Here is a 13,305-nt window from a genome sequence, read left to right on the forward strand (position 1 = left end):
TTGGGCCCCATGTTCTTCCACCTACGCTCAATGGAGCACGTTATCATGATTTCATACGGTATACTCTACCTGTGCTGCCAGAACATGTGCCTTTACAAGTACAACACAACATGTGGTTCATGCACGATGGTGCTCCTGCACATTTCAGTCGAAGTGTTCGTACGCCTCTCAACAACAGATTCGGTGACCGATGGATTGATAGAAGCGGACCAATTCCATGGCCTCCACGCTCCCCTGTTATCAACCCTCTTGACTTTCATTTATGGGGGCATTTGAAAGCTCTTGTCTACGCAACCCCGGTACGAAATGTAGAGACTCTTCGTGCTCGTATTGTGGACGGCTGTGATACAATACGCCATTCTCCAGGGCTGCATCAGCGGATCAGGGATTCCATGCAACGGAGGGTGGATGCATGTATCTTCGCTAACGGAGGACATTTTGAACATTTCCTGTAACGTAGTGTTTGAAGTCACGCTGGTACGTTCTGTTGCTGTGTGTTTCAATTCTATGATTAATGTGATTTGAAGAGAAGTAATAAAATGAGCTCTAACATGGAAAGTAAGCGTTTCCGGACACATGTCCACATAACATATTTTCTTTCTTTGTGTGTGAGGAATGCTTCCTGAAAGTTTGGCCGTACCTTTTTGTAACACCCTGTATATATATACAGGGTGAGTCACCTAACATTACCGCTGGATATATTTCGTAAACCACATCAAATATTGACGAATCGATACCACAGACCGAACGTGAGGAGAGGGGCTAGTGTAATTGGTTAATACAAACCCTAAAAAAATGCACGGAAGAATGTTTTTTAACACAAACCTACGTTTTTTTTAAATGGAACCACGTAAGTTTTGTTAGCACATCTGAACATATAAACAAATACGTAATCAGCGCCGTTTGTTGCATTGTAAAATGTTAATTACATCCGGAGATATTTTAACCTAAAGTTGACGCTTGAAACCTCCGACTATCAGTTGCGTGTTGTTAAAACACGAGCCACGGTCGGCGAGCAGCATCTGCAGGGACATGTTTACGATGGTGACCGTGTTTACGACTGTGGCTGTAGTTCACTGTTGTGGTTTGGTCTAGCTGTCGAAGTGTCCGATGTAGCGCTTGCTGCTATTGTTATTCTGCATTCGTCTCCGCACGCAGACCAACTGTAGTACACCGTGTTACCAGACGTCTCTGATAGTGCAGTGTTGTAGGAACTGTGACCATGGTGTATTCGAACTCTAAAAAGGCGGAGATGATACTCATCTATGGCGAGTGTCGACGAAATGCAGCTTAAGCCTGCAGGGTGTATGCAGAACGGTACCCGGACAGAGAGCATCAAACGTGCCGCATATTGTAAAACATCTACCGCCAACTGTATGCAGTAGGTATGGTCGTAGCACGCAAACGGGTCCGTAACAGGCCCGTCACAGGAGAAGCGGGTGCAGTTGGTGTGTTAGCTGCTGTTGCCATGAACCCACACATGAGTACACGGGACATTGCGAGAGCCGGTGGACTGAGTCAAAGTAGCGTCATGCGCATACTGCATCGTCACCGCTTTCACCCGTTTCATGTGTCGCTACATCAGCAATTACATGGTGATGACTTCAATCATCGAGTGCAATTCTGTCAATGGGCATTAACAGAGAATGCGTTGCAGTTCTACCTGTTTACCGATGAAGCGGGTTTCACAAACCACGGTGCAGTTAATCTACGGAACATGCATTACTGGTCCGTGGACAATCCTCGCTGGCTCAGACAGGTAGAGCGACAGCGACCGTGGACTGTAAATGTATGGTTCAGAATCATTGGCCACCACCTCATTGGTCCTCACTTCATTGCAGGGGCCCAAACAGCTGCAACATACATCGCGTTTCTACAGAATGATCTGCCAACGTTGCTCGAAAATGTCCCACTGGAAACGCGTCGACGTATGTGGTATCAGCACGATGGTGCACCTGCACATTCCGCAATTAACACTAGGCTGACCCTTGACAGGATGTTCGACGGGCGTTTCATAGGACGTGGAGGACGCATAAATTGGCCAGCCCGTTCTCCTGATCTTACACCTCTGGACTTCTTTCTGTGGAGTACGTTAAAGGAGAATGTGTACCGTGATGTGCCTACAACCCCAGAGGATATGAAACAACGTATTGTGGCAGCCTGCAGCGACATTACACCAGATGTACTGCGGCGTGTACGACATTCATTACGCCAGAGATTGCAATTGTGTGCAGCAAATGATGGCCACCACATTGAACATCTATTGGCCTGACATGTCGGGACACACTCTATTCCACTCCGTAATTGAAAACGGAAACCACGTGTGTACGTGTACCTCACCCCTCATGGTAATGTACATGTGCGTCAGTGAAAAAGACCAATAAAAAGGTGTTAGCATGTGGACGTAATGTGCTGTTCCAGTCTCTTCTGTACCTAAGGTCCATCACCGTTCCCTTTGGATCCCTACGTAATTCGGTGCTCTCCGATACACACGATCGAACAGCAGAGGAGTGGTACTCAAGCGTCAACTTTAGGTTACAACATCTCCGGATGTAATTAACATTTTACAATGCAACAAACGGCACTGTTTATAGGTTCAGATGTGCTAAGAAAACCAACGGGGTTCCATTTAAAAAAAAACGTAGGTTTGTGTTAAAAAACATGCTTCCGTGCATTTTTTTAATGGTTTGTATTAACCAATTACACTAGCCCCTCTCCTCACGTTCGGTCTGTGGAATAGATTCGTCAGTATTTGATGTGGTTTACGAAATATATCCAGCTGTAACGTTAGGTGACTCACCCGATATATATATATATATTACTTGTACCATGAGTCCTTGCTTGTTCCTGAATCACATGGTTCTACGTCAACGGGAAGTGGGTTTTCAGTTCCAAAATATGTGACACAAAAGGACGAGTCGCTTCATCGCACTGACTTAGAAGCTTAAATTTTTTACGTCGCCAAGGAGACATAGACTTCACTATATGACATAAATTTTTGACAATGTTGACTGGAATACTCTCTTTCACATTCTGAAGGTGGCAGTGCTAAAATACAGGGAGCGAAAGGCTATTTACAATTTATACAGAAACCAGAGGGCAGTTATAAGAGTCGAGGGACATAAATTGGAGGGCAGCGTGGAGGGTAAAAATCGTAGAAGGAGACCAAGAGATGAATGCACTAAACAGATTCAGAAGGATGTAGGTTGCAGTAGGTACTCGGAGATGAAGAGGCTTGCACAGGATAGAGTAGCATGGAGAGCTGCATCAAACTAGTCCCAGGACTGAAGACCACAACAACAACATATAACTACAAATTAACACCGAGCGGGGTGGCGCAGTGGTTAGACACTGGACTCGCATTCGGGAGGACGACGGTTCAATCCCGCGTCCGGCCATCCTGATTTAGGTTTTCCGTGATTTCCCTAAATCACTCCAGGCAAATGCCGGGATGGTTCCTCTGAAAGGGCACGGCCGACTTCCTTCCCACTCCTTCCCTAATCCGATGAGACCGATGACCACGCTGTCTGGTCTCCTTCCCCAAACCAACCAACCAACCAACCACTACAAATTAACAAATTTTTCCCTAGCTCCCTTTCATGGCTCTAGGGCAACGGGAAGCATCATATAGGTTTTTATCGCTGTGTATTCGCGTGTCAAAATATGTGAAATAAATCTCCATATCTTTTGACTAAAGTGACTTAGAATTTTAAAATTTTTACACTGCCAAGGGGCAGTAAGCCTTAATATGTGACATAAATTTGAAGTTAATACGTCTTCACCTTCCTGCGAAAGAAGATTCTTGACCGTCGGACAGACGGACACAGACAGGGACAGAGAACAAAGCAATCCTAGTAGGGTTCCGTTTCTACAGATGAGGCACGGAACCCTGAAAATACACGGGACTAACATCTGGGGGAGAGATCTGGTCAACGTACTGCACCTCCCCGACCAACCCACTGCCCATTAAATGTCAGTGTTGTTGTTGTTGTGTTGTTTGGTTTGTGGGGCGCTCAACTGCGTGGTTATCAGCGCCCGTACAATTTCCCAACCTTTGCTCAGTCCAATTTCGCCACTTTCCTGGATGATGATGAAATGATGAGGACAACACAAACACCCAGTCATCTCGAGGCAGGTGAAAATCCCTGACCCCGCCGGGAATCGAACCCGGGACCCCGTGCTCGGGAAGCGAGAACGCTACCGCGAGACCACGAGCGGCGGACATTAAATGTCAGTGTGACGTGTTCTCAGGCATATGGGAAAAAAATAGGCTGGCGTTCTGGACCACGCGACTGCAGACGGTACGCTGCGTTATGGGTATATTTCTCAACATACAAGACAGGGCCTTGATGGTTGCCTCCATTTGCAAGACCACAAAAGAAGATCATGTGCGCCATTTCCCGTGTGAAATAATAGGCTTCAATTACGCTGGTAAACGCAAAGAAAAACTACATTGTAAAAGCATTTCATAAACCTACCAAAAGAGAAACTGGTTCCATTAGAGCTCATGCACGCGCTGCACTTTCCCTGAACTGTGATTACGATTTACAGTAACAGCCCTATCGGTTGTCTACTGCATGCTGTATCCACAGACAATAAGAGACAAATCCATCCTCACTATTTTGCTCCCTGCTGTAGATCGTTCGTAAAAGCAAAGAGCTTGCAGTAGAAGACATTTTTTTCACAGTAGCGAAGATGAAGAAGTGATCGTATCTCTTACGGCATGCATTTTAGAGCCGTCATTTACTGGACTTTTTCGCTTCGAATGGTGGTTCATAACATATCCTTGAATACTGCCCATTTCTCCTGGGAACTCCCTGTATGTGATTGTAGATCACATTTCGGAAACGTGCAAATTCATACTGACATTTTTTCATCTTAAAATGAGCATAGTGACTACCGCATAGAGAAAAGCACAAAAAAATCAATGCCGGAAGTTTTGTGTTCCTTTACTTTTCTTAATCTACGTGTTTCATTTACATATCCGGTATTTACGGTGTATGCTCAACAGGAAGGTTGGTTGCAGTACCATTTCGGGAGGCGGTATAGCTTGCCTTCCGGTGATCCCAGCCATTAACTGTGCCTCAGTCCGTGGGCGTAAATGTGTCCAGCTCTGCGCGTGGTTTGTTTTGCTAAGCGACTAGAACCACTTGTTATTCTACCGTCCCATGACGACTGTGGAAATATTTGCGTTTCGGCTCAGTGTAGTGTGGTGTACTGGCGGAGCTAAATGCGTGGAGTGAGTGAGTGGCTGCTGCTGCTACTGCTGTTGGCTGTTTGGCCGCAAACGTTTGCCGCCGAGTTCCGTTCCGCTGACCTCACCTGACCGAGCGACTCGTGCTGCCCGCCCGTGTGACCAGATTCTCGCCACACCAAGTGGCTGAATGATTCGCGACACCCACTGGCGCTCGTCCCACACAACTAATATCATTTATACAATCCGTTTTAACGCACAGTAGTGCTATAGTGTGTAATCTCAGGGGAAATCTATTGCACAGAGCCGTGACATAATGCAGACGGCATTATTTTCCAACTAATCGCTGTGAACGCCTACTGCCGAGTTTTCGACTCAAGGATCCGGAACGCAAAAGACGTCTGCTGACAACTGTCAGATCATATCAGAATCACACCGGGTGAACTACAACTCTACCACAAACTTTCACAGGTTTGACAAGGCGTCATTAAATCCTTCATTTCTGTGGCCATATTGTCCGTAGTTGCTTTACAATTCTTGAGGGTTTTTTTGTTCTGTCGTTGCAACTACAAAAATGCGTGTTATTTTTTTTTGTTCTTTTCACCAGACGCGTTTCGCTTTATTCAGGTAAAGCAACATCAGTGGTCTGCACAAGTTATTTACGTTTTGATTTGTTGTAAGATCGATAAACCGTTCGTTAACAATATGCTGGTTTGTACTTCCGATGATTTTCACTTGATTTCTCGCTTACACCGGGAAATGCCGTCCGCTAGCCTACCGTTGTGCGGCTGGTCCTGGCGGAGGTTCGAGCATGGGTGTGTGTGTGTGTTTGTCCTTAGGATAATTTAGGTTAAGTAGTCTGTAAGCTAAGCAGTTAAGTCCCATAAGATTTGACACACACACACACTACACCGTTGATGTTTTGCTTCTTTAGACACAGATAGTTGTGGTCTAAATTTTAGTTCTCCTGCAGCACTAGGCATTTCGTATGTTTTTTACAGCATGATTTTTCGCACACCACTGTTTTCTGTTTGTTTTGATACTTCCATACCGCCTTTCCAGATGTAAGCGACAAATTAAGCGAAAATCACCCCAAGTACAAACCAACGCGTTGTGACCGGACAGTCCGCAGCTCGTGGTCGTGCGGTAGCGTTCTCGCTTCCCACGCCCGGGTTCCCGGGTTCGATTCCCGGCGGGACCAGGGATTTTCTCTGCCTCATGATGACTGGGTGTTGTGTGCTGTCATTAGGTTAGTTAGGTTTAAGTAGTTCTAAGTTGTAGGGGACTGATGACCGTAGATGTTAAGTTCCATAGTGCTCAGAGCCATTGTTAACGGACTGTTTTTCGATCTTAAAGCAAATCAAAATGTAAACAGATCAGCCAACGGCCTAGCCGCAGTGGTAACATCGGTTCCCGTCAGATCACCGAAGATAAGCGCTCTCGGGCTGGGCCAGCACTTGGCTGGGTGACCGTCTGGTCTGCCGAGCGCTGTTGGCAAGCGGGGTGCACTCAGCCCTTGGGAGGCAAACTGAGGAGCTACTTGATCGATAAGTAGCGGTTCCGGTCTCGGAAACTGACGTACGGCCGGTAGAGCGGTGTGCTGACCACATGCCCCTCCTTATCCGCATCCAGTGACACCTGTGGTCTGAGGATGGCACGGCGGTCGGTCGGTACCGTTGGGTCTTCATGGCGTGTTCGGGCGGAGGGAGTTTTAATTACGGATCACTGTGTAAAGACATTGCTGTTCCCGAAAGTCGATAATATTTTTTTTTCTTTTGTGCATTACCTTGTCATATTATGTATGTACCATTTATTTCAACTATTCTTTATTTGTTAATACGTCACGTTGTTTCTTCATTCATTTTGCTACTGTTTTATATTTTATATTGTACGAATATGAATGTTCTGGTTATATATGCTTTGTAAATCTTTGGTTAGGCTAGGAGAAGTACTGAGTCAGAGAGAGAGAGCCGGCCGCGGTGGTCTAGCGGTTCTGGCGCTGCAGTCCGGAACCGCGGGACTGCTACGGTCGCAGGTTCGAATCCTGCCTCGGGCATGGGTGTGTGTGATGTCCTTAGGTTAGTTAGGTTTAAGTAGTTCTAAGTTCTAGGGGACTAATGACCTCAGCAGTTGAGTCCCATAGTGCTCAGAGCCAGCCAGAGAGAGAGAGAGCGAACGACTATCGATAGAGAGCGTGCGAGTTGTTGTTGTACGTGGCCGGTCCGCGGATGGAAGAACGTGGAAAAGTTCGGCGTGAAAGACCGTGATACGGAGAGGAACAATTAATTACAGTGCGTCCGCTGTGTTAATAGGAGATCGTGCATTATTAAGTGAACAGTGAAACCTGAAAAGTATATCGAGTGTTTGCGGTGACGATTTGACAAACTGTGTGAACTTGTGACAATTAGCCATGAATCAGACACCATTGTCGTGTGGAGACACTAACAGTTAGAATTGCGTGAAAGTGGAACAAACCGAAATGTTAAGTAAAAGAACAGTGTTGCGATTTGATCAAGAAACATTTACCATATCGTCCAAACTGTCTTAAAGACGACGACGTAAATTGAACTGGTGTTTAACGGACTGTTATAGTGATAAACACGTATGACTGTTTTCCTGCGGCAGCACGGTGAAAGAACTGTGAGAAGTATTGGCATTAACCAGCTATATATCGTAAATACTAAAGACATTGCATAATTCCGACCTACCCGCACCGCGTGATTACTAAACATTTAATGATAAAACGTCGCGCGCGTAACGACAACGCACACACTGGAGCCATTATTATCGCGCCAGTGCTGACAACTGATTCGACTACAACGGAGACGTGGACCACCGCCGTAACTGGAATACGAGTATCAATGAAACAGGAGGATCCATCGTTATCTTCACGCCACAAACCAGGATTTACTTGACACATCGTCCGCGCGGACCACCGCTGACGTCATCGCACTGCCTGCAGCAACAGTTAAGACATTAAAAAAAAATTATTACGCTCTCTCTCATTTCCAAATTAAAGACAATTGCAGTTAAATTATCTATTTTAAAAATACTGTCACAATATCTCAATTTTGTTTAGTCCCAATAAATACTCTTTCCATTATTTCGTCTTGTTGACAGTGTTGAAAACCCGCCAAATTAAAGTTCAATTAATAATTTTCTTTCAAAATTCTTCTCAGACATTTTGCTGCTCATTATAATTTTATTTTAATGTTTGTTTGTAACTTCTTTTGGAGGGAGTACATATTTTATTTTTTGTGTAGTAAAATTAGCTACCATAAAATTACATAGGTACATGGGGAAACAACAAATAATGGAGAAATTGAGAGAAGTTGGGAAGCAGAATTAGGACAAATTACACGGGAACAAATGGAAAAAGCTGTGAAGAAGATGAATGGGGGGAAATCCCCAGGACCTGATGAAGTATCAGTGCACATAATAAGAGCAACAGGTCCAGTGGGAATGCAGTGGCTGTATAGAGTACTATCAAGCGCGTGGAGAAATAGCACAATACCTGACGACTGGAGAACAGGAGACATTGTTCCATCTTCAAGAAAGGCAATAAAATACTTTGTAAAAACTACAGAGGAATAACCCTTATGAGTCATACAGCCAATATTTTTGAAAGAATTTTACTAAATCGAATAAGTGAAAAGACAGAAAAGGAGCTGAGCGAAGAACAGCATGTGTTTAGGAAAGGAAGAAGCACGATCGACCTGATATTTTCTATCCGTCAACTGATGGAAAAAGTTGGGAGTATAACAAAAGGGTGATAATGGTTTTTATAGACATAGAAAAGGCATATGACTCAGTTGACAGGGCAAGACTCTGGGAAGAACTGAAGAAGATAGATATAGAAGATGGATACATTGTTATAAAGACAATGTACAGAGGCCACAATTGTAGAATTATAACACCACTGGGAAACTCTGAATACTTCGAAATAAGACAAGGAGTTAAGCAAGTAAGTATTCTATCTCCTGCGCTTTTTAATGTTGTGATGGAGGGAATGAATAGGGCAGTTAAAGATATAGTAAAAGAAAAAGACAAAAAAATGATTTTTGCAGATGATATGGTAATATGGGGTGATAAAGAGGTAGATGTACAGTTACAGCTTGATGCGTGGAGGGAAATAATGAAAAGGTATGGATTAAAAATAAATAAAGATAAGAGTGAAGTAATGGTATTTGGAAGAGAGAAAGGAATCAACAGAAATATTACCTTGAATGGAGAACCCCTCAAAGTGGTAGAAATTTTCACTTATTTAGGGAGTGAAATATCTAGGGATGGAAGAATAACTAACGAAATTAATAGGAGGTTACAGAAGGGAGGCAATTTCTACCAAACAATAAAACACCTGATTTGGAATAATGAAGTTTCAGAAAGAAACCCCTCCGCTGCGAGCCAAGAGTGGAAGCGGCTTCTGAGCAAACTTGGCGGATGTAATATTGACGTAACGATGGCATCCCACTTACCTAAAGCCACGGTGAAATTTACATTTGACGACCACTATTCACGACTAAGTTCTTTCGAAGTAATGATGCTTTTGCGAGATGTGGTGAAACTAAGCTTCCACGAAACGGTTGGTATTCACTTGTCGATAGTTAGCCGATGATAAACACACAATGCTGTGTAAAAACAGACATAGCCTCAACGGGAGGACGATTTAAACTGAACCATTGTGACGGGGAAATGGGGGAGCTAACAGCAGAAATGGCGAGTTTATAGATGAAAGCCGTAAGTATCTTTGAATTACCCTTCGAAGTTACTTCTCAGAGAAGCAGTCCAGTTCTAAACATGTACGGCACCGTCTTAAGTAACGCTGCCGGAAAATGGACGTTTCCAAACCTTCCCTGTCCTAAAAGGTGTCGGACATATTAAGGTTCACCTCTAGCGACATTTACCCTCACATATTAATGTCTGTGGGCGTAGAGCGATTGTAATGTTTGAATGGCAGACTGGAACGTGTTCATGATGTGGCAAGGAAGGACGTGTACAGTCTGAATTTGTTCAGAGGAGGGTGGCCCAGTTAAAAGTGGGGGAAGCAGCTGGCCGTGTGCTAATGTCGACACTACCGGTGACTTCAGGTTGGAGTGGTCAGAGGGACGGGAACAGAACCCTTACAAGCCTATGAGGAGTATCTGGCAGTGACGAGCGCGGGAGAAAGCACCACGGCAATGGACGAGGATCAGAGAGAGGCAACGAAATTACCTCCTGAATCAGCAGACCCAGATCTACATCTACATCTACATTTACACTCCGCAAGCCACCCAAGGATGTGTGGCGGACGGCACTTTACGTGCCAATGTCATTACCTCCCCTTTCCTGTTCCAGTCGCGGGAAGAACGACTGCCGGAAAGCTTCCGTGCGCGCTCGAATCTCTCTAATTTTACATTCGTGATCTCCTCGGAATGTATAAGTAGGGGGAAGCAATATATTTGATACCTCATCCAGAAACGCACCCTCTCGAAACCTGGACAGCAAGCTACACCGCGATGCAGAGCGCCTCTCTTGCAGAGTCTGCCACTTGAGTTTGTTAAACATCTCCGTAACGCTATCACGGTTACCAAATAACCCTGTGACGAAACACGCCGCTCTTCTTTGGATCTTCTCCATCTCCTCTGTCAACCCGACCTGGTACGGATCCCACACTGATGAGCAATACTGAAGTATAGGTCGAACGAGTTTTTTTGTAAGCCACCTCCTGTGTTGATGGACTACATTTTCTAAGGACTCTCCCAATGAATCTCAACCTGGTACCCGCCTTACCAACAATTAATTTTATATGACCATTCCACTTCAAATCGTTCCGCACGCATACTCCCAGTTATTTTACAGAAGTAACTGCTACCAGTGTTTGTTCCGCTATCATATAATAATAAAATAAAGGATCCTTCTTTCTATGTATTCGCAATACATTACATTTGTCTATGTTAAGGGTCAGTTGCCACTCCCTGCACCAAGTGACTGTCCGCTACAGATCTTCCTGCATTTCGCTACAATTTTCTAATGCTGCAACTTCTCTGTATACTACAGCATCATCCGCGAAAAGCCGCATGGAACTTCCGACAGTATCTACTGGGTCATTTATATATATTGTGAAAAACAATGGTCCCATAACACTCCCCTGTGGCACGCCAGAGGTTACTTTAACGTCTGTAGACGTCTCTCCATTGAGAACAACCTGCTGTGTTCTGTTTGCTAAAAACTCTTCAATCCAGCCACACAGCTGGTCTGATATTCCGTAGGCTCTTACTTCGTTTATCAGGCGACAGTGCGGAACTGTATCGAACGCCTTCTGGAAACCAAGGAAAATAGCATCTACCTGGGAGCCTGTATCTAATATTTTCTGGGTCTCATGAACAAATAAAGCGATTTGGGTCTCACACGATCGCTGTTGCCGGAATCCATGTTGATTCCTACAGAGTAGGTTCTGGGTTTCCAGAAACGACATGATACGCGAGCAAAAAACATGTTCTAAAATTCTACAACAGATCGACGTCAGAGATATAGGTCTATAGTTTTGCGCATCTGCTCGACGACCCTTCTTGAAGACTGGGACTACCTGTGCTCTTTTCCAATCACTTGGAACCTTCCGTTCCTCTAGAGACTTGCGGTACACGGCTGTTAGAAGTGGGGCAAGTTCTTTCGCGTGCTCTGTGTATAATCGAATTGGTATCCCGTCAAGTCCAGTGGACTTTCCTCTGTTGAGTGATTCCAGTTGCTTTTCTATTCCTTGGACACTTATTTCGATGTCAGCCATTTTTTCGTTTGTGCGAGGATTTAGAGAAGGAACTGCAGTGCGGTCTTCCTCAGTGAAACAGCTTTGGAAGAAGGTGTTTAGTATTTCAGCTTTACGCGTGTCATCCTCTCTTTCAATGCCATCATCATCCCGGAGTGTCTGGTTGTGCTGTTTCGAACCACTTACTGATTTAACGTAAGAGCAGAACTTCCTAGGATTTTCTGTCAAGTCGGTACATAGAATTTTACTTTAGAATTCACTGAACGCTTCACGCATAGCCCTCCTTACGCTAACTTTGACATCGTTTAGCTTCTGTTTGTCTGAGAGGTTTTGGCTGCGTTTAAACTTGCAGTGAAGCTCTCTTTGATTTCGCAGTAGTTTCCTAACTTCGTTGTTGAACCACGGTGGGTTTTTCCCGTCCCTCACAGTTTTACTCGGCACGTACCTGTCTAAAACGCATTTTACGATTGCCTTGAACTTTTTCCAGATCAGCGTGCAACCAGTGCTGGAGTACAAATACTCAAAGAGGACCCTGTTGCACATGCCAGGTGACAGGAAGTGGAGGACCCGAAGCCGCCAGAGCCGAACGCTCTCTCAGAGGATGACGCGAAAAATGCAAGAAATAAAAGAAGAAAAAAACAAAAAGTAAAAAGAAACGGATAGTGCCCCCAAACGCGGACCAAAAGGTGAGGGAATGTGTGAAAGAGCATAGAGGATGGCCCACACCCTCGCAGGATCACTGGGTTGCCAACGTGACGGAATCTGCAGGATGCCTCGTGCGGCGGTCATCCACGGGTCGGCCTCGGGAAGGAATCCACTCGCCCACCGCGGCTGGACGGCGTCAAGCTGCCTCGTGACCACAGGCCGCTGGGCGGATTAAGTGGAAACCGATTCGACGGGTGAAGCCACGAATGAAGAAACGACTGTAGGTGTCGCGACAGGGGAAGCGCACGGAGTCACAGGGCACACGGACGGGGCAATGACCCGCACCTGTGAGACGAACTGAACAGCGGCCTCTGTCAAGGGCGTGGACACTCAACCTACCCTCAAAGAGCCATGCCAGCACAAGCGTACAAAATAGGATCGCTCAACACCAACAGTATAAGCAGCAGCCTGGGACTGCAGACTTTACGTGATATGCTGTACACCGCGGATGTTGATAGTGATCTACTGGAAGAGGTGACGAACACAGACCTCAACAACATCAGTGGACGTCCAGATTTCACTCGTCCAGGAACTGTACAAACGTTGGGACAGCAGTACTTACAAAAGAGGGAATTGTGGTGAAAGACGTGGAGTAGCTGCCAACAGCCCGAGGTATTACGCTCACCACACAGGATATAACATCCACGATATATATATATATATA

This window comes from Schistocerca cancellata, chromosome 10 (genome assembly GCF_023864275.1).
Source record: "Schistocerca cancellata isolate TAMUIC-IGC-003103 chromosome 10, iqSchCanc2.1, whole genome shotgun sequence".
NCBI classification, from domain to species: Eukaryota; Metazoa; Arthropoda; class Insecta; order Orthoptera; family Acrididae; genus Schistocerca; species Schistocerca cancellata.